Source organism: Sciurus vulgaris (genome assembly GCF_902686455.1).
Source record: "Sciurus vulgaris genome assembly, chromosome: 13".
NCBI classification, from domain to species: domain Eukaryota; kingdom Metazoa; phylum Chordata; class Mammalia; order Rodentia; family Sciuridae; genus Sciurus; species Sciurus vulgaris.
Genome location: NC_136474.1, coordinates 73,852,947 through 73,872,843, shown reverse-complemented (window position 1 = coordinate 73,872,843; position 19,897 = coordinate 73,852,947). Strand labels below are relative to the sequence as shown.

The window sequence follows — 19,897 nt, the reverse complement described above, 5'->3', positions numbered from 1 at the left end:
AGAAAAATATACGCTGTCTTCAACAAAGAGCGGGCCTGGCTGAATTTGAAGAACCACATTTAGGGTGTGACAAAGACACACAGACAGACACTGTCCAATTCAGTTGAGCCTCAGGGAATCAGAGAGAGATTAACTTCTTACTGAAGGGAGAGATTAAGTCTGCAGGAGAGGTGGTAGCTTAGCCCAGAGAGGTCGACTAAAGCCTGGAGTGAGCCCAAGGGAGGAGAGCAGATTAAAAACATGGGGAAATTCATCTGAAGGACACATTTGGCATGTCATAGGTATAAGCAAGAAAATGGGATTGCTTCAGTGACACATGGGTAGGCACATTTGTTGCTACAAGGTTTGCAACAGCTTCAGATTGGAAATCATACCTGTGTATACCTGGGAAACTGTTTGAATGTTCCATGAAATACTCCATGGCCATTAAAAACAATCAGGTACATCAATGTGGGCCCTTAGAGAAAAAACTCCAGATTTCTAGTTAAGCTAAGAAAAAAGCAAGGTCTAGAAAGGCATGTGAAGTTTGTTACCCTTACTTTTAATGGGAATAGGCTTATAGAGTCATGTAATATTTTGAAACACTTCCCCCCAAACAGGTTAGAAGTGGGAAGGAGTTTTCTTCTTTCCATTGTATATCTTTCTAGACTTGTTCATGTTTTTTACCATGAACCTACATTCCTGCTTGAAAATATAAATATTGCTAAAAAGGGAAATGTGGGGAGCGGGAAGCAGTCATCCACTTCCGAAGTCAGTTCTACCATGAAACCATCCTCTCTTCCCAGGGGCAATGGTTAATTTTATGTTAACTTGACTGGGCCATGGTACCCAGACAGTTGGTCAAACATTATTCTAGATGTTTCTATGAAGGTATTTGTTAGGTGAGATTACCAGTCAAGTTAACAAACTTTGCCGTGTGCAGTGGCACATGCCTGTAATCCCCATGGCTCAGGAGGCTGAGGCAGGAGGATAGAGAGTTCAAAGTCATCAGAATGGGGTTGTGGCTCAGTGGTAGAACACTTGCCTGGCATGTGTGAGGCCCTGGGTTTGATTCTCAGCACTACATATGAGTAAATGAATAAAATAAAGGTCTATCAACATCTAAAAAAAAAAAAATAGAAAGTTCAAAGTTAGCAATTTAGTGAGACCTAAGCAACTCAGGAAGACCCTGTCTCAAAATAAAATATAAAAAAAGATCTGGGGATGTGGCTCAGTTGCTAAGAGCCCCTGGATTCAATCCCGGGTAACAAAAAATAATTAATTAATTAATTAATTAATTAACACTCGGAGTAAAGCAGATTACCCTCCATAGTGTACATGGACCTTACCCAATCAGTTCAAGGTCCTGAGAAAAAAGAATGACTTCTTCAGAAAAAAAAGGACTTCTGCCAGCAGATGGCTTCTGGACTCAAACCGCAGCTCTCCCTCAGGGTAGTCTGCCTACACTGCAGAGTTTGGAATTGTCAGAAATAAACATCTTGCCAGGTGCAGAGGCACATGCCTGTAATTCCAACAACTTGGGAGGCTGAGGCAGGAGGACCCCAAGTTTGAGGCCAGACTCAGCAACTTAGCAAGACCCTGTCACAAAATATGAAATAAAAAGGGCAGCTCAGTGGTAAAGAACCTCTAGGTTCAATCACCAGTACTGAAAGAAAGAAGAAGGAAAGGAAGGAAGGAAGGAAGGAAGGAAGGAAGGAAGGAAGGAAGGAAGGAAGGAAGGAAGGAAGGAAGGAAGGAAGGAAGGAAGGAAGGAAGGAAGGAAAGAAGGGAGGGAGGGAGGGAGGAAGGAAGGACGATCTCTCTTTACACACACACACACACACACACACACACACACACACACACACACACGCATTCTGTTAGTATGTCGGGAGAACCCTGACCAGTGCACCAGGGCTGAATGAAATCTGAGTGAGGCTTGATCAAGGATAGAGAGAGGGGAACTTTGCCTCCTGCTGGGGACTGGACAGGTCTGAGAATTACTCACACAAGGGATGGACACCTACCTCCCTCTGGGGATAGAGCTGGGAGGAAGGTACGTCTAACGAGTTGTCTCTCAGCATGTGGAACAAACCCACCCATCACTCGCTCTTCCACTGGACACTTGGAATAGTCCCTGAGCATTAACTGGCAGGATTATTTCCTCCTCCTGGTCCTTCCTTACGATCCTTCTTTTCTTTTCCCTCTCCCACTCTTCAAGTCCTTTCTTTTCCATGTGTTCTTTGTGAACGAAGTTACACCAATAAGGCAAAAATAAAGATGTTGCTATGTTGCTGCTTCCTCTGGGGTATGTTCCTATTTGTGTCTGTTCAAATAGTGGTGGCGGCTTCAGGGGCCAGCAAATTCTGCTGAGCCCCAAAGACAGTCAGCCAGTTACTTTGTCTCAAAGACCCAAATAATGTTTCACCATTCTCCCCAGCTTTCATTGTTTGACAGAATAAAACCCAGCGATTCAAGTCAAGATGATTGAAAATGACATGTATAGATGCCCTCTTTTTCTCTCCCTTTCCAACTCATGACACACTGAATTATTCATTAGGACTGTTATTCATTCTTCATCCCACCATGAAAGAGGGCATAAAATGATCTCAGACCTAGCGTCCTTGCATTGGGTGGTCCCTGTAAAGTAAGTCTCCTTCCATGTATCCCAGTTTCAATTAAGTAGCCAGTCTACAAAGACGTACTGAACCCAGTTATGATTAAGGCATCACTCTAGAATCTGAAAAGATTCAAAAGGGCAGAGAAACTTTATGGACAAAAGGAGAGGGCAAAGCACACACATAAACAGATCACAAATAAGTACAGCAGCATGAGGCTACAGAAGTGGTGGATCGGAGAACAGTCACTATGGGCTGCAGTATCAACAAAACTCTGGCCTGGGCCTGGATGACAGACAGGAGTCAAAATGGAGCCCTGTTTTAAATGTTGTTATGTTGGAGCTACTGATGGGAATGTAGCCCAGAGGAAGAGCGCGTGCCTAGCATGCACAAGGCCCTACATCCATCACAGCACAGTGCTAAATAAAAAAATAAATTCTGTTATGCTATTTAATCCCTATAGCTAACCAACAAGGTGCTGGTTCTGGCAGATTTTCCCACTGTCCAGACTCAGTTTGAGTTAACCAAGATTTCCAGCCATACACCGGCAAGAGATGTGCAATGAAGTTGGGTGCTGGGATCAAGGTTACCCAGCCTGCAGTGTCAGAACCAGGGGTAGAGCAGGGCTTCTCAGTCCTGTTCATTAAATGAGAGACCAACTTTTCCAGAAAAGCACTTTGACATACAGAAGGGCCCAGAGACACAGAGATAAAGTAAACAATTCAGGCTAGCTGGTACAGTTGAAGAAAAGCCCAGAAAGTGGGACCCATTCCCAGTTCCCATAGGACACACATGCGTGCACACACAAACACACATACGTTCCCTTCCATCCTCAAAGTGCATCTCTGCCTGAGAGAGTATGAACAACAAGCAAAGCATTAGCCATGCATCAGCTGAGGCAGGATTGAAAGGACAGCCTGGACCTACTGGCCCCCTGTTGGAATCCATTCAGCAGCATAAATATGACAGTTCAGAAACTGCCACTTGCATCTGTCTTTTTGTCAGAAACGCATAAAAGAAGTAATAGTGATTCTATCTGGCCAAATAAATAAGTAGAGCTTCACCTTCCGTGCAAGGTTATGCATGTTGTCCCAGAACTGATGACTTTTGGCACAATTTCACTGGCAGGCAAAAGAATTATCAGCAAGACAAGGAATTTGTTCTAGAGGCAGGAAATAGTGGGGTGAGGTGTTCACTCAGCCATTGGGTGACCAGCTCAGACACATCAGCTGTTGTAACCCAGCTGATGTGAGCAGAAAAAGACTGAGTGTGACCTGCCAAAAGATACCACACAGTGGCCTCTGCTTTCTCTCCCCGAGTTGGTCAGTCACCTTATCTGCACAGACAGGATGATAAAACTATGAAAAATTTCTTTGGATCCTGCCACGTGGGAACACTGCTGCTGTCATCTTGACCTTTACTCCCTGGAAGGCTCTCAGTGGGAGAAGGGGGAGCCTCCTAGGGGTCCCTCGGGAGGGGCTTTAGACCTGAATAGATTCCCAGGAAGGGTGAAGTTCAACTTCCTCTAGGATATTTGCTCCACCTGGCTTCCTGTTCTACAATGTCCACCCTAAATATCTCCACATAACAGAGACTATTTCTGAGATCATAAACCCTACCCAGCTGACCCCCCATGGAGGGGTGGCATCCCTCCAGGGTCCTGGGTACAGTTCATCTCACCTTGGATGCTGGTTGCATCCGTGGAATGAAGCCATGCATCATTTCATGACTGACCACTTCTGGAGGCAGCCTGCTCCTTCTATTCAGGTCACTGACAGAGTCCTTTATTTGAGGTCAAACCTACTCCTGATCATTCCAACCTGCTGGATTTAGTTCTGCACCCTCATCCACATGGCAATTCAAATTCCAGACATGTCAGCGTGAATCCTATTTCTGAGCATTCCCTGCTCCAGGCCAAACACGCCTTCACCTTAGCCTCACAAGACTGTCAAATTAATCAAGTTTGAAAAACTTGCCAGAGAATTTCGATTGAGCAGAAAGAAAAGAATTCCTTTTTTGGAAACAAAGGGAAGGGAGCAAAATTTGCATCCTCTATCTGGTTGCCTTACAAAAGGACTCAGTTACTGGGAAGGCCACAGGAGCAAGATATTGGGCCAATAATTTTTATTACAGTGATTGGATAAGTTGGGGGATCCCTCCCCAAGAGAGCAGGGAAGGATGTTTCTTCACCTGCTTAATCAGAGTTGGGCCAGATGACTTCCTCACATCCTTCCAACCCTGATGCTCTCAAGGGCTTTGAATGGCAGGTTTCCTTGGTGTGGAATGACAGTTTGGGTACTGCATGTCCCCAGTATGTTTCCCTGGGGCTTGGATGTCATCGTGCTAAGTCCCCACTCCCGCTCACAATCACACCATTGGAAAGCTTAAAAGTCAACTCCATTTCGAGGAAATACAGAGTTCATTAGGTCAAAGTTAAAATGTACATATCAAGGGAAACATGCTACACACGCCCTTTGCCCCTGAAAAGGACAGAGAAAGCATCCCCCACGTGGAACTTCTGCCATCTGGTGGTCAGCCATCCCAACACAGGAACATGTCCTACTGAAGTTTTTGTGGATGGTTCTCAGGCTTCTTTCTGGACTACCTCCTAGCAAACAAAATCCAAGGCAAATTGTCCCAGAATTCCAGTATCCCCTTTCTGGAATTCTGCCCTATGACAGGCAAGTATAATGGAAAGTGAGCAAATGAAGGTGGGCCCACCTAAGTCTGTGCAGAGATGTACACATTTATACATACATATGTAATATAGAGAATAAGAAATAAGACAAAATATTAATAATTGATGAACCCAAATAAAGAGTGAACAGAATTGGTTATATTAGCCTTGAAAATTTTTCTGTGAGTTTGAAATTATTTCACAGTAGAAAATGTTTTCCAATTCAGTTTTTTAATTAAGGAAAAAATTGACTAAGTTAAAAAAATAATAGAAATAAGAAAATTAGCACTCTAATAAACCCTAATAAAATATTTGATTCTGGCATATATCACTAATTTCACAGTAGAAATGTTTTCCAATTCAACTTTTTTTAATTAAAGAAAAATTGGCTAAGTTAAAAAATGATAGAAATAAAAAAATTTGTAACTTAATAAACCCTAATAAAATTTTTAATTCTGGCAAATATCACTAATGGATGTTAGTAAAACATTAGGTAGAACTGGGCATGATGGCACACACCTGTGATCCCAGCGACTTGGGAGGCTGAGGCAAGAGGATAGAAAGTTTCAGGCCAGCCTTGCAACTTAGCAAGACCTGTCTCAAAAAATAAAAAGGGCTGGGGATATTGCTCAGCGGAAGAGTGCCCCTGGGTTCAATCTCTAGTATCACACACACACACACACACACACACACACACACTAGTAGGTAAATGTTTGATGAGGAATTGCATTTATACAACCACAGTAATACCAAGTAATGCCACAATAATACACAGTAATTCAGGATCTTTTGTTGCTCAACAAGGGAGGGTAGAGATTTGCATGAATCCAGGGGCTGATCAGTAAAGCAGTAAAGAGAGGGTCTAGAAGGCTGCTATACAGCAGGGTAAATGCAAATATCAGTCCTCCTCCGTAGAGTTATGCTAAGACCTGCCAAAGAAATCTCTCTCACTCGCTGTCTCTCTCTCTCTCTCTCTCTCTCTCTCTCTCTCTCTCTCTCTCTCTCTCTTTCTCACATGCACACACACACACACACACACACACACACTATCAATAAGTGGCAAGATGAAAATAAAATGGACTTTTAAATTTGACCTTGAAAAAATTCTTGTCTGGCGTGGGGCGAGGTGCAGCGTGCCCGTATTCCCAGCTCCAAGGTAGGCTCAGACAAGAGGATCACAAGCTCCAGGCCAGCCTAGGCAACTTATGGAGACCCTGTCTCAAAAGGAACAACCAAACGGGATGGGGATGTAACTCAGTGGTAGAGCACTCACTCCTGGGTTCAACACCCAGTACCACAGGCACGTGCAAGCGTGCGCGCACACACATACCCTCCTGAAAATTTAACTGAGGTAGCGCTATAATGATAAAGAACAAACTCTGTAGCTCAAGGAATTGAAGAGTCTTAGGAAAACAAGCAGAATAGGATCCCTAAGGAAAGCCTAACGCAGAGAAATAAGTCAGTACTACAACAGCTTTGGGAGGTAAGAGAAAACAGGCCAGGGCAAAGAGGAGACATCCTGAGAAGCAAATAGAAGGACTCTGACCCCCTGAGGAAAGGATTACATTCTCCTTATTGTCACGAAAGAATTCCCCTTTCCAGGCTAATAAGACTAATTTCTAAGTGAAGATGAAAACAGCATTGTATGGGAGACTGGGACAGAGGAGAGTGGAACAAATCCCTGCGAATCCCTGTGGAGGGATTAAAACTTTACTCCCTGGTCTCTCCTGGAGGCCAGGAGCTGAGACTCTGAACGGTATTGTTCAAGGGACAGGGGAGGTGTGTGATAACTCCACAAGACAGAACGTGGAACACTGACTCATCTGAAATCCCCAAAGACAGTCCTTTCTAAGAAGATGGTTACTAATCCACATGGCTGGCTGATTGAATGCACCAGCTGAACAACCCTTCCTAAGAGATTTATGGCTTCAACGAAAATCACTGTTTGTCCAAACTGTCAAACTCCTGCTGGGCGCACTTGACATCTGTCTTTGCCGGTCAGTAGAAGAATCAATGGTTACTACTTGGAAAAGACTAGGGGTTTGTCACTTCCTGCTGCTCTGAGGAGAGCCACACTGTATGTGAAGTCCCAGTGGTCACTATTAAGTAAATCAAATACAGGGTCTCAGGAGGGTTGCTTTAATTCTATCTGAGGAGCCGGGGACATCCACTATCGCCTTCTTCACCCCTGCCATACTGTTATTACCTGGTGCCTACAGCTTTCCTGATGCTCTGCTGGAATCCAGTCCCAGGTCTCTGGCCACCCCCATCTACCCAGCCTCAAGCTGGAACAGTCCTCCTCAGCACCACCTTCAACGGGCGCATCCTGATGAGCACAGGCGGCAGTGGATGTTGGACGAGGGATTTTGCACCAGATATGAAACACACACACTGGTTTTTGAAGACTTAATCTATTTTTTTAAAAACTTGTAAAATATGTCAACAATTTTTATGCTGATGATGATGGGGGAACAGATAGAGGGCAGGGGGAACATGAGGTTAGGAAATAATTATATAAACTGGGCCCACCACGCTGACCTCCACATGCATTCTTTAAAAAGAAAAAGCAATTTACCTGCAGCCCTGTCTGGCTTAAGTCAGTATGTTATATTCCTCAGCAAACAACCTGTCATCTGAAGGAGAAATGAAGGCCCAAAATGCCAATAAAAAGAACACAAGCTACCCTGAAGGGGGGGACTTTTGTGAACTGTACACAAATCAGATCCCAGAGCTCAGGGAGGCAAGCATAATTCCCCCAACCATAAAATCTGTAAGAATGGATTTCAATTAGAACTGGTAAACATGGGCCAAAGTGACCTAGAGTTGTCATGCACAGTGGGAACTTGAAATTCTGCTGTCAGTCAAAAGTCAAGAGGTGAATCTGAGTGGCACTCTCTAGAAACTTCCATGGGATCCCGAATAAACTGGAGGGCAGATGACTCGGAAGGCTGAGGTAGCAGGATGGCAAGTTTGAGGCCAGCCCCACCAACTTAGTGACGCTCTGTTTCAAAATTAAAAATAAAAAAGAGAGAGAGCGATTTAGCATAGAGAGATATACTGAGTCTTAAAGGAAATGTTCATGAGTCATTGAGATGCAGAAAGCACAGCTGCAAATCTTGAAGAAGCAGGCCCTTGGCATAAAATAGTGCAGCTCTTCCTTGGCTCCAGACCTGCCCCTGATACAACCTTTTTAAAGTATTGAACCCCCAAAACAGGCGGGACTTCTCACTCTGGAGACAACCCACATTCTCCCTTGAATGTGTACCTACTTCCTAATAAGCCTGTCTGTGCCTTTGACTGGCTCATGCTGAAGTTCCTTTCTGTCCTGAGTTGAATTCCCACTTCCCTCTGAGAACTCCTTGGATGTTTCCCCAAGACATCTCTTCTCTCATAACAAAAGGACTAGGGATAATCAGTGGTACAGCACCCCTGGGTTCAATCCCAGCTCCAAAACCAGCAACTGGGGGGCAGGAAAGGGGAATGCCATGAGGTCCTCCTCCTCTTCTCTGAGTGTCCCCCTTTCCCTTTTCCAATCTCTTTTTTTTTTTTTTTTAAAGAGGAAAAGACCAAATTTTTAATGGAAATGACCACCAATAACAAATTTAATAAATTATAAATGCCTCATTAGAACTGGTTAACCTTTAAAGGCATAAATAAGCTAATCAGTCATGTAAAATACTTAACATGTCAAAATTTTTATTTCCTTAATAACCCATGTAGTACTTTTTTTTGTGGTGGGAGTGGCCCTGGGGATGGGCCCCAGGGCCTCATGCATACTAGGCAAGTGCTCTACCACTGAGCTACACTCCCAGCCCCATGTGGTACTTTTTATGAGGATCTTTAGAACTAGCTGATTACTCTTTGAGTTAGATATGCCTATTCTGGAACTTTTTTCTTCCCTGCTAGTCTCCCTGCTAATCAGAAATCAACTGGAAGCAAGCATTCTGCAATTTGGGAGATGGGGGAGAAACTTTTGTTGACTTTGGCTTTCACCTCATCAGCTTAATATTGTAACACTGGTGGAAGAGTGTGGGGAGGTGAATACCTGTCATTAAAATGTTGGAGTCAACTAAAATACACCCAGAATTTTTTAACCTTTAATCCCTTCAGGGCACTGTTTTACACAGGGTAACAAGTTTCATGGTTTTCACCTATATTTTTCCAGTCTTATTTCAAGTTGTGTCTTTGCCTTATAGTGCAGAATGAAGTTCATTTTTTTTCTTTTATCGAATACTTTGTAAACATAATATAAAAAAATATTAACATATTAATATATGTGAGCTTATTTCATTTGAATTACTATTACCTTTTAAAGGAATATTCTTAGAAAATCACACTTGTTCAAGTGATATTGCCACTGTTCAAAACATTTTCTAAGCTGCCAACATATATCATTTATCAATAAATGTTTTCATTTTATTATAACAGGTGCTTCCTCTCAGGCCCAAAGCTTTTTCATCCTCTTATCTTTCTCGCTTCATTCATCTATATTTCATTCTCCTACCCTCCGCTGCTGATAATAATCAATACTCAGAGAATCTTGCTGAGTCCAGACTCTTAAGAGAACCAGAGATGGGAGGAAGATGGGATGCAAAAAAAAGAGAATTCCATCTTCCAGGCTTCCGGCCTCAATGTGAACCACACACAGAACCTGTCTGTGTACTGGGTACAGAGGTCAGAGGGGCACACAAGAGCGAAGGCAAGTCTTCACTATTCGCTAGTCTGAAAGAAAGTTACCCAGAACCCATATTCTTTCCTTACACCCACTTACATATCACAAGAAAGAGGGAAAAGAAAAACCTGGTCATTAAGTCTGCGTCCTGGAACTCTTTAATTTCCATCCATGAGTCTGGGAGACCTTGTCTTCATGACTTTTATTTTATTTTATTTATTTATTTTGTGGTGCTGGGGATTGAACCCAGGGCCTTGTGCTTGTGAGGCAAGCACTCTACCAACTGAGCCATATCCCCAGCCCATGACTTTTATTTTAGATTACATCATTTCTATGTGTGGGTAAGCAAAGACTACACACAATATTTCTGTAGTTCTTTATCAGAAATGGCTTTTAATAGTTATTTTTTCCCAAAAACTGCTTTATTAGCATATTATAGTCAAATTATAATTTCAATAGGAATTCCTTGTAATATTTGTCTTGTCCCCTGAGACATATCCAACACCTTGTCACATTCAGCTCAACCTGTCTTATTCACCACAGCACTAGGTGAACTTTTAGACAAATGACAGGTATTCAAGTGATATCTGTTGAACTAAAGTAAAATCTCTAGCAAACAGTCTGAGACTCCTCTTTTTGAAGAAAATGCTCCTTCAATCCCATTCTTATCTCAGATAAATGCTATGTATTCTGCTGTCTAACTAAATGTCAGGTCTTTAAAGAAAATGCCTTCTCACCTAAGATAATGCATATTAAAAATATATATGATATTTTTACTTTTTTCATTCTACCTATCACAATTTGGAATCACATATTTGTGTTTCAATAATCTAAGACCCACTACTGAGCCCCAAAGGCAAGGATGACGACTCATTCTGGGCTATAGTTCCAGTGCCTGGCACACAGAAAGTACTCAAGAAATATCTGTTAATGACTTAATGAAGGTCCTGGGTTTTTGTTTGTTTTTCAGTGCTGGAAACTGAACCCAGGGCCTTGTGCACACTAGGCAAGAACTCTACCACTGAGCAAGCAATATTCCCAGTCCTATGATCTGTTTTGCTATGGTAATCTGCAGGAACTTCATAATCGGAGCAATAGAAAGGAATTTTCCTTCACAAACAAGTGAGGACACTCTGACACTGCCATCTGAATGGAGAGCATCAGAAGGAGAGCATCAGAAGAGAACAACAGATGTATGTGTACAGTAGAAGTGCATCTAAGGTTTTTTTTTTGGTTTTGTTTTTGTTTGGTTTTTTGGTACCAAGGATTGAACCCAGGAGCACTTAACTACTGAGCCACATCCCCAGTCCTTTACTTATATTTTATTTAGAGACAGGGTCTCACTAAGTTGTTTGGGACCTTGCTAAGTTGCCAAGGCTGGCTTTGAAATGTCACTTCTCCTCCCTCACTCTCCTGAATCGCCAGGATTACAGGAGGGCACCACCATGTCTGGCACATCTAAGGTTTATAGAAACTAATTTATGGCTAACACTAACAAACAGTACTATGTAACAAAGATGATTTTAAGTCTTTACACATACTGACTCATTTAATCCTCATATCTCCATGAAAAAGGTATGATTATTATCCTTATTTCACACATAGAACAGGTTTAGAGATAATTTTAAAACTTTCCCGTTTGTACAGACACTAAGTGATGAAGACAAATTCCAAACCCAGGGCATTCTGTAGATTCCCAATACTTGCTCTATCAGTTTCCCTTGGCCGCCACAACAAATTACTATAAGCATGTGGCTTAAAACAACAGAAATTTACTCTTTCATAGCTCGGAAGACCAAAGTCTGAAATTGAGGTGTCAGCAGGGCCTCGCTCCCTCCAAAGGCTCTAGGGGAGGGATCTTCTTTGCCTCTTCCAGCTTCAAGTGGCTCATGAAGTTCCTTGGCTTACAGGAGCATAACTCTCATGTCTGCTTCCATCTTCACGTGGCCTTCCTCTTTGGGTCTTTATGTCTTCTTTCCTGTCTGTTGGAAGGACACTTGTGACTGGATTTAGAGCCCACCCTAAATCCAGGATGATCTCAACTCAAGATCCTTAATTTTTCTCTTCAAAGATCCTAAAATTAACAAAGAACAAGAATTTTGTTGGGAAATGGAGGTAAGGGGGGTAACTTCGAAATATGAGATAATTCAGGCAGAGCATCAGAAAGATCTGGAATCTGTTCACCTGCCTCTTGAAACTCTTTGCACGCATCAGGGAATACATCATAAATAATGAGTGGATAACCATGTTTCATGAGATTTTTTGCCATTGGATTCCCCATGTTGCCCAGTCCAATGAATCCAACCGGAGTCTTAGAAGCCATTGACCTAGAACACACCACTGCAAGGCTGACTGCTGCCGGCCGCTGCCTGTGGCTCCAGTACCGGAGGCCGGAGGTGGCTCCTCTGAGCCGCAAGGAGGCTGCCATGCTGCCCGCCCCGCCTCCCCGCGGTGACCTCCACCGCCTCCCAGCTGGGCCACTGACGGAGAGAGTGCGCAACCCCGCGGGCGGGCTAGCGCGATAGCGGCGTGGGACCGCTCGCGCATGCGCTCTCGCTGTTCTTCCAATCTCTTTTAATAAAACTCATGTCTGCTACTCTGAGTGACATGTCTGAAATCGTTCTGGCCTGAGGGCAAGAGTCGAGGCGAGAAAGGACCGCCACAGCTGTCTTAGCTTGGCAGCAGGCCTATGCCCTGTAACAATGACATGCCAAAACGATTGTACTCAGGATGCATTATATGAAATAAGGTATTAACATTAAAATATACATACAAATGAAATCTTATAAGTGCGATACTCTTTTGCTCCATATTATCATGTGAACACATGAGTGACTTTAGTGACTATTGTTCTATGCACTATTGTAACTTAAAATGTGTTTTCTTTTTTCTTTTTTTGGTACTAGATATTGAACCCAACCCAAGGTCATGATATAGCTGAACTAAATTCCCAATCCTTTTTCATTTTTTATTTTGAGACTGGGTCTTGCCAAGTTTAGAGTCTTGCTAAGTTGCTGAGTTTGACTTTGAACTTGCGATCCTCCTGCTTTAGCCTTTGGAATCACTGGGATTACAGGCATGTACTGCTGCACCCGGCCTAAAAAGTGATTTCTACCTCCTAAATGTCCTTGCTAAGATGGGGTGCTAACACTACTGCTAAAAAGCTACCCCCAAATATTAATCACTTTGCAGGAAAATTTAAATGTGATTAAATTCTATGAAAAATGGGTTTAAAAATCCATGACATGGGCTGGGACGTAGCTCAGTGGTAAAGCACTTGTCCATGTGCTAGGGCAAAGGTTTGATTATCAACACCTTGAAAAAAGAAATTTTTTTAAATTAAAAAATAAAAATCTGAGCTGGGGTTGTGGCTCAGTGGTAGAGAGCTTGCCTAACGTGTATGATTCTCAGCACCACCTATAAATAAATTAAGGTCCATCGACAACTAAAAATATTTAAAAATAAATAAATAAATAAAAATCCATGCTATACCATACTGATGACTTAGGAAATCCTTCTCTGAAACACAGCTAATGATTTTTGCTTACAAGTGTCTGCATAGTACCTCCTGTGTACCAAGCACCACTCAAAGTCTTCTGTGAATATTAACACATTTAATCTTCATAACAATTCCCTGTGGTAGGTTCGATTATTACCATCCTCATTTTACAGACAAGGAAAGATGAAAATAAGGAAACCATGGCACAGAGCTTAACCAAATTTCTCTAGGTCAGACAGCTCGTAAACATTTCCAGAAAGGGGACAGGAAATTAGATTTGAACTTAAAAGTTTGGCTCAAGGGCCTATGCTGTTAAGTACCACACTGTGAAATTTTAGAGATACTCCTGGAAATAATAAGTAGAAGGTTATGACTGTCACATGTTTAGGCATAGTAGAATGTGTTCCCCTTTAGTGTATGTTCATTGCTTTGGGAAATTAGTCTTGCATTATGCAATGCCTTCAGGAATCCATGTTACAAAAGTGTCCTACTGCCTTCTATTCCTGGATTCTTTTGGTGGAGGCTCTGCTTGCTCCCATCTCACCACCCCTGTCTTATCCCTCTCCTGATTTTATTATCTACTTTCTAAATTGATCCTAAGATCCCTCTAGTCTTTGACTCTAGGACCTATGAAGTAGAGCCCATGGTTACTGATATGTTCAGTAAAAGCCTGTGATATTGTGATTAAAAAAAAATAGATCTAGATACATCTTCATCTCCTCTTGGTGGCACAGAGCTCCTAAAGCTCTTGTAATTGCCTAACCAATAAGAGTGATACAGGAGTGTCTTGTTATTCTTAACAAGTTCCTTTAAACCATATCAGAGTTTATGGTAATGAGATAACTTTTGGAAAAGTCCTGAGATGATGGCTGGCTGCCAAAGGAACCAACCATGGGATTAGAAAATTGGAACTGCCAGCACCGCCACACCCCCACCCTCCCACCTCCACCCGCCTCTCTTCTGCAGAATAAAGACTGAAGAGTTCTTTTTTTTTTTTTTTTCCTTCTCCTTTTGTTGCTGGGGATTAAAACCAGACAGGCTTTCACTAACTTGCTGAGGCTGTCCTTGAACTTGCAATCCATCTTCCTCAGTCTCCTGAGTCACTAGAATTGTGTGTGCACCACTGCCCCCAGATGGAATACACTTAGTTTTAAAAGCAAAAAGACTTGTACATCAAAAACTACAAAACTTTGTTAGACAAACAAACAGATTTAAATTACTCACCTTTCATAGCAAGAACACCAGTTCTCTTTTGTGGAAGTCAATTTAAGGGAAGAATTAGGTTTTATCCTGCCTTTCCTGTGGGAACTTTATTTCAAGATAACTGCATAAATGAAGGATGAAAGTTATAACAGTGAATGACTGTACTTATAAGATTTCATTTATATATAAATATATATATATAATTAATATAATATAATAATAAATTACTAATGTGGTGTATTAATTATTAATATAATATATTGATAATTTATTTTATATAATGCAATGTATCCTGAATACAGTTGTTTTGGCATATCATCAATATAACATTCTTTTTTGTACATTCTCTTTTGTACAAATCCCATATAAAAATGCTAATAAGAGGGCTGAGGGTGTAACTCAGTGGCAGAGCACATGCTTAGTTAGCATGCATGAGGCCCTGGGTTCCAGTCCCAGCACCAAAAAAATTTTTAAAAAAAGCTAATGGACTGATAGAATTTTTTAAAATCACCATTTTCCACTACATGATGAAATAATGAGTCTAGGAAATGGACTTCAAATAGCTACTAAAGCCATCGAATAATTGATGTGGAACTATATAATGAAGGGAACAGGGTGACAACTCCTGAACGCACTTGGCCACCTTAGTATCAGCAAAAGTGAGACAATCAGAAGACATTATGTACCTCTTGATATAATACGATAGAAAATACACCTGTGAAGTTTTCTTATCAAAAAACTTGAAATGAAGGGAAAGTGCTGAGGAGTGATATTGGCCAAACTATATTGTTATATTAAGTGCACGTATGACTATGTAACAATAAATCCTATCAATATGTACCACTGTTCCTTTCGGCTGGAACCGCCATCTTCCAGTAGTTCGCCAAAATGACGAACACAAAGGGAAAGAGGAGAGGAACCTGATATATGGTCTCTAGGCCTTTTAGAAAACAGGCCCTTGTTCCTTTGGCCACATATATGTCAATCTACAAGAAAGGTGATATTGTGGACATTGAGGGAATGGGTGCTGTTCAAAAAGGAATGCCCTACTCATGTTATCATGGCAAAACTGGGAGAGTCTGCAGTGTTACCCAGCATGCTGTTGGCATTGTTGTGAGTAAGCAAGTTAAGGGCAAGAGTCTTGCCAAGAGAACTGATGTGCGTATTGAGCATGTCAAGCACTCTAAGAGCCGAGACAGCTTCCTGACACATGTGAAGGAAATGATCAGGAAAAGAAGGAAGCCAAGGAGAAAGGAACTGGGTTCAGCTGAAGTGCCAGCCTGCTCCACCCAGAGAAGCAGGTCTTGTGAGGACAAATGGAAAGGAGCCTGAGCTGCTGGAACCTACTCCCTAAGAATTCTTGGCAAAAATAAATGTAAAAAATATAAAGGCCTGTGAACTTTAAAAAAATAAAAATATATGTACCACTATAATGCACTAAAAAAAGTGGAAAAAAATTTTAAGTGAATCTGATTAAGTTTCAAGATACTTAAATATAACCCCAGGTATAGTAGTATTGGTCTATAATCCCAAGGGTTTGCGAGACTGAGGCAGGAGGATCTCAAGTTTGAGGCCACCCTCAATAACTTAGGAAAACCTGTCTCAAAAAATTAAAATGTGGTAGAGCATTCCTGGGTTCAATCCCCAGTACCACAAAAAGAAAAAAGAATAGAAGATCGTGTTCAAAGACACAATGAAAGTACAATTAGCCAAATCCTGAAATAAAGAATACATAACAAAATGATCCAATCTCTTCCACAAATAGTTGGCATGGAATGGGGAATGGGAGGTTACAGAGTATGAGGAAGATAAATAGTTACAAATTTAAAATGACCTAAGAGTTGGGGCAGTGGTGTAGGCCTGTAATCCCAGTAATTTTAGAGGCTGAAGCAGAAGGATCATAAATTCAAGGCCAGCCTCAGCAATTTACCAAGGCTCTGTCTCAAAATAAGAAATAAAAAGGGCTAGGTATGTAGCTTAGCTCCTGTTGGGGGCTGGGCCATGTTGGCGGCGCCAGGATGGCGCCTGATCACATCCGCAGCGAGGAGGTTAATTGACATAAGCACACTCAGGTGATTTTCTCCTTCACACACACAATGTATGAGCATGTGTTCTGGAGCACTAATTGCCTGCTAGAGCGACTGGCCTAATCTTTGCGTAAGAGGCGTGGCCCTGCTCTCCGGGTCCTGGAGGTGATATAAGCGTAGGCTGAGCGAGCAAGACAGCAGCAGCCATTACCAGAAAAGCTAGTAGGAGAAGACACACGCGCAAAGCAGCCAGAGGGAAAAACACGCTATAGCAGCCATTAGAAGCAGCCAGAGGGAAAAACACAGCAGCGAATGGGGGCAGCTGCGGAAGGCAGATTGCGGAACGGAGAACTGAGACGCATCACTAGGGGACCTTAGGTAGACACACCCTTAGTTCACAGGATGCAGGACTTTAAGGCGTGGCAGGCCTCTCTCCTTCTAAGCTCTAAGAAAAACCTGTCTTTCTTTCAAAGTTTCTCTCTTAAGCAAAGTTTCTTTCTCTCTGATAAGCGGGGTCTCTCTCTCTCTCCTCTCAAAGCAAGTAAACCTCATTTCCTCTATCCTCTATAAACAAGCAAGAAAGCAGTGCACCAAAGAGAAAGATGGAAGTGCCTCAGTTTCCACTCCACCACCCATAAGACCCGTGCAAGTTGTTGCTGCAGGCGGTGACAAATATCCACGGATTTTGGAACCGCAAAGAGCCAGCGACAAGCTCCCCCAGGTTCAATCCCCAATATAAAAAAAAATTTTTTTTTTAAAGACATAAAAGGACATAAGAGGTCTCTCTCAAATACAATATTTGGGTAGCGGAGTAAAGGTTGTAGCTTAAGCCCCGGCGTGTTGGAGGAAGAACTGGAGAGTCACCCGCTGCTGCTGGGAGGAGAGCAACAGGGTCAAGATGGAAAACCATAAACCACATAATACCATCAGGGAAAACTCAATTTTTGATATCATAGCCAGAAAAATTGAATACTACCAGAAGCAGAAAGGAATCTACTTGAACACAGATCCACATATGTTGGACTCAATGCTGCTTTCTGTGGCCTAATAGCAAACAGTCTTTTTCGTCGCATCTTACATGTGACACAGGCCCGAATAGCTGCTGGTTTACAATGGCAGTGCTCCCATTTCTGACAGCAAATGCATCTTTCAAAGGTTTTGTAAGTTTACCTTTGAGTACAGGTGAGCTGCATTGTGAAACCTGTATCGTGACACGGAGTGGAAATATTGGTTTTGTTTTAGGAGGACTGTACCCTATTTTCTTGGCTATACCTGTAAATGGTGGCCTAGCAGCCAGGTATCAATCAGCTCTGCTACCAGAGAAAGGAAACACCTTAACTTACTGGATTAGAATTTCTAAGCCTATCTTCGGAAGGATGTTATTTCCCATTTTACTTCAGACTACGTTTCCAGCATACCTTGGGTCTAGACAATACAAAGTACTTATAAAGGCCCTTCAGTTACCTGAACCTGGTCTAGAAATTCACTGATTTTAAGCAAATGTGTATACAAAAATAAAATTATAAAGACAACCTGTAACTCTAATGTTAAAAATAAACAGACTTATAATTTATCTTAAGACGTATAATTCTGGGACCTACAACAAAAGGCTACACACAGGGCAACAAAGGCTGGACTCAAGAAAGATGCCCTCTTAATACATTAAGCAGTGAATCTGGACTGTAACACACGAGAAAAAATTCAGCAATTTTCCATGAAGACTTCACAAAGTCAAACAGGAAAACTAAAACAAAAATCGACATAGCAAATGTTACTTTTACTTTGTTTCCTCAGTTCAGGGTGTTACCTTGGGTATCATTAACCCATAAAATTTTAGAACTTATAACCTTCCTCACAGGACATCAATGCTAATCTATATTCTTGGAAAGCTCTATTTTTGTAAGATATAGACAAAGTTCATCCTTTAAAGCTTCTCTCTGTGGTGGGATAGTTATCATCAGAGACTTGAATCACTCCTTTTTGTACATATGTACTAAGCAAGCTAACTAACTTCTAATCCTCACTCAAGACTGGTATTACATACATGAATTACCTAATAGCACCTGGCACATCAGGCACTCAAATAGTAGGTATATATTCTTCCTATTGGTTCTTGTTTTGCTTTCCGACATATCTTCATGGATTCAGTCACTAAGAGAACATTTAAATTTTTAAGTGATCTGTTGTATTCTTCCAAATATTTCTCATCCTAGTTCTTTAAACCATTTTCTTTCATTATAATAGGACCTGAATCAGCACTGTCTAACCTGTGATGAAAGGTATCCTGTTAGCCACTAGCACCTAAAATCTGGATACATGGCTACAGTATTGGACAACACACATCTAGACTAGCACTTTCTTATGAAGCAACTTAGTCACCACAGAAAAGTACCACGTCAAATCTTAAATCCTATCCAATATCATATTCTGAGCGTATCTCAACTCCTTTCAAATGTAGTGACTTAAATGTTAAGCAATATTATGCTCTTAGCCTATTTAAAGAAAACAGTTGCCAAATTTAAAATTCAAGTGACTTAAAATACATTTTCAATTTTGCACAAAGCAAAGATGATCTGTTATCTCAATAGGCACATAAAATGTATTTTTAATATAAGAAATGATACCAGTTGAGACAACGAACCTGCACCAGAAGAACATTATACACAAGGGACAAGGGAATATGGCACAATTTTACTGTGACTATCCTCTGAATTATAGTTATGAGTGATTTTATTTGCTTTCTTTCTGGATTTCTCAAGTTTTCTATCAAATATACTTTACTTTTAAAAGTAGAGAGAAAAGCTGGATACTGTGGTGCATACCTGTAATCCAAGCAACTTGGGAAACTGAGGAAGGATGATTCCAAGTTTACTACAAACCTCAGCAACTTAAGGAGGCCCTTTCTCAAAATTATTGAAAACAAAGGCTGGTGATGTGGCTCAGTGGTAAAGTACCCAAGTTCAACCCCCAGTACCCAAAAAAACAAAAAGACTGGAGAGAAAAAAATGTACATGTATAAAACTTAAAAGTCAAAATAAATTACCTACTTCTTTTACAAGCTAAAAAAAAAAAAAATACAATATTTGGATTTCACCTGGATCATCTGGATCAGGACTTGAACAAATAAACTGTGAAAACATTTTTGAAAGTGAAAAAAACTGATCACAAATTTAAGGTATGAGATATATTAAGGCATTATTGTTGTTATTGCTTTGTGTATGA

At 41.4% G+C, this 19,897-nt stretch overlaps 2 pseudogenes across 2 annotated transcripts; both read left to right on the top strand.

Annotated features, from left to right (window-relative positions):
• The first annotated feature begins 15,536 nt into the window (after positions 1-15,536).
• Positions 15,537-16,002, top strand: LOC306642837 (large ribosomal subunit protein eL21-like; annotated as a pseudogene). The gene has a single exon. The product of its transcript is annotated as a large ribosomal subunit protein eL21-like (transcript).
• Positions 16,003-17,484: 1,482 nt separating this feature from the next.
• Positions 17,485-18,248, top strand: LOC306642827 (transmembrane protein 126A-like; annotated as a pseudogene). Its single transcript has one exon. The product of its transcript is annotated as a transmembrane protein 126A-like (transcript).
• The last annotated feature ends 1,649 nt before the right edge of the window (positions 18,249-19,897 follow it).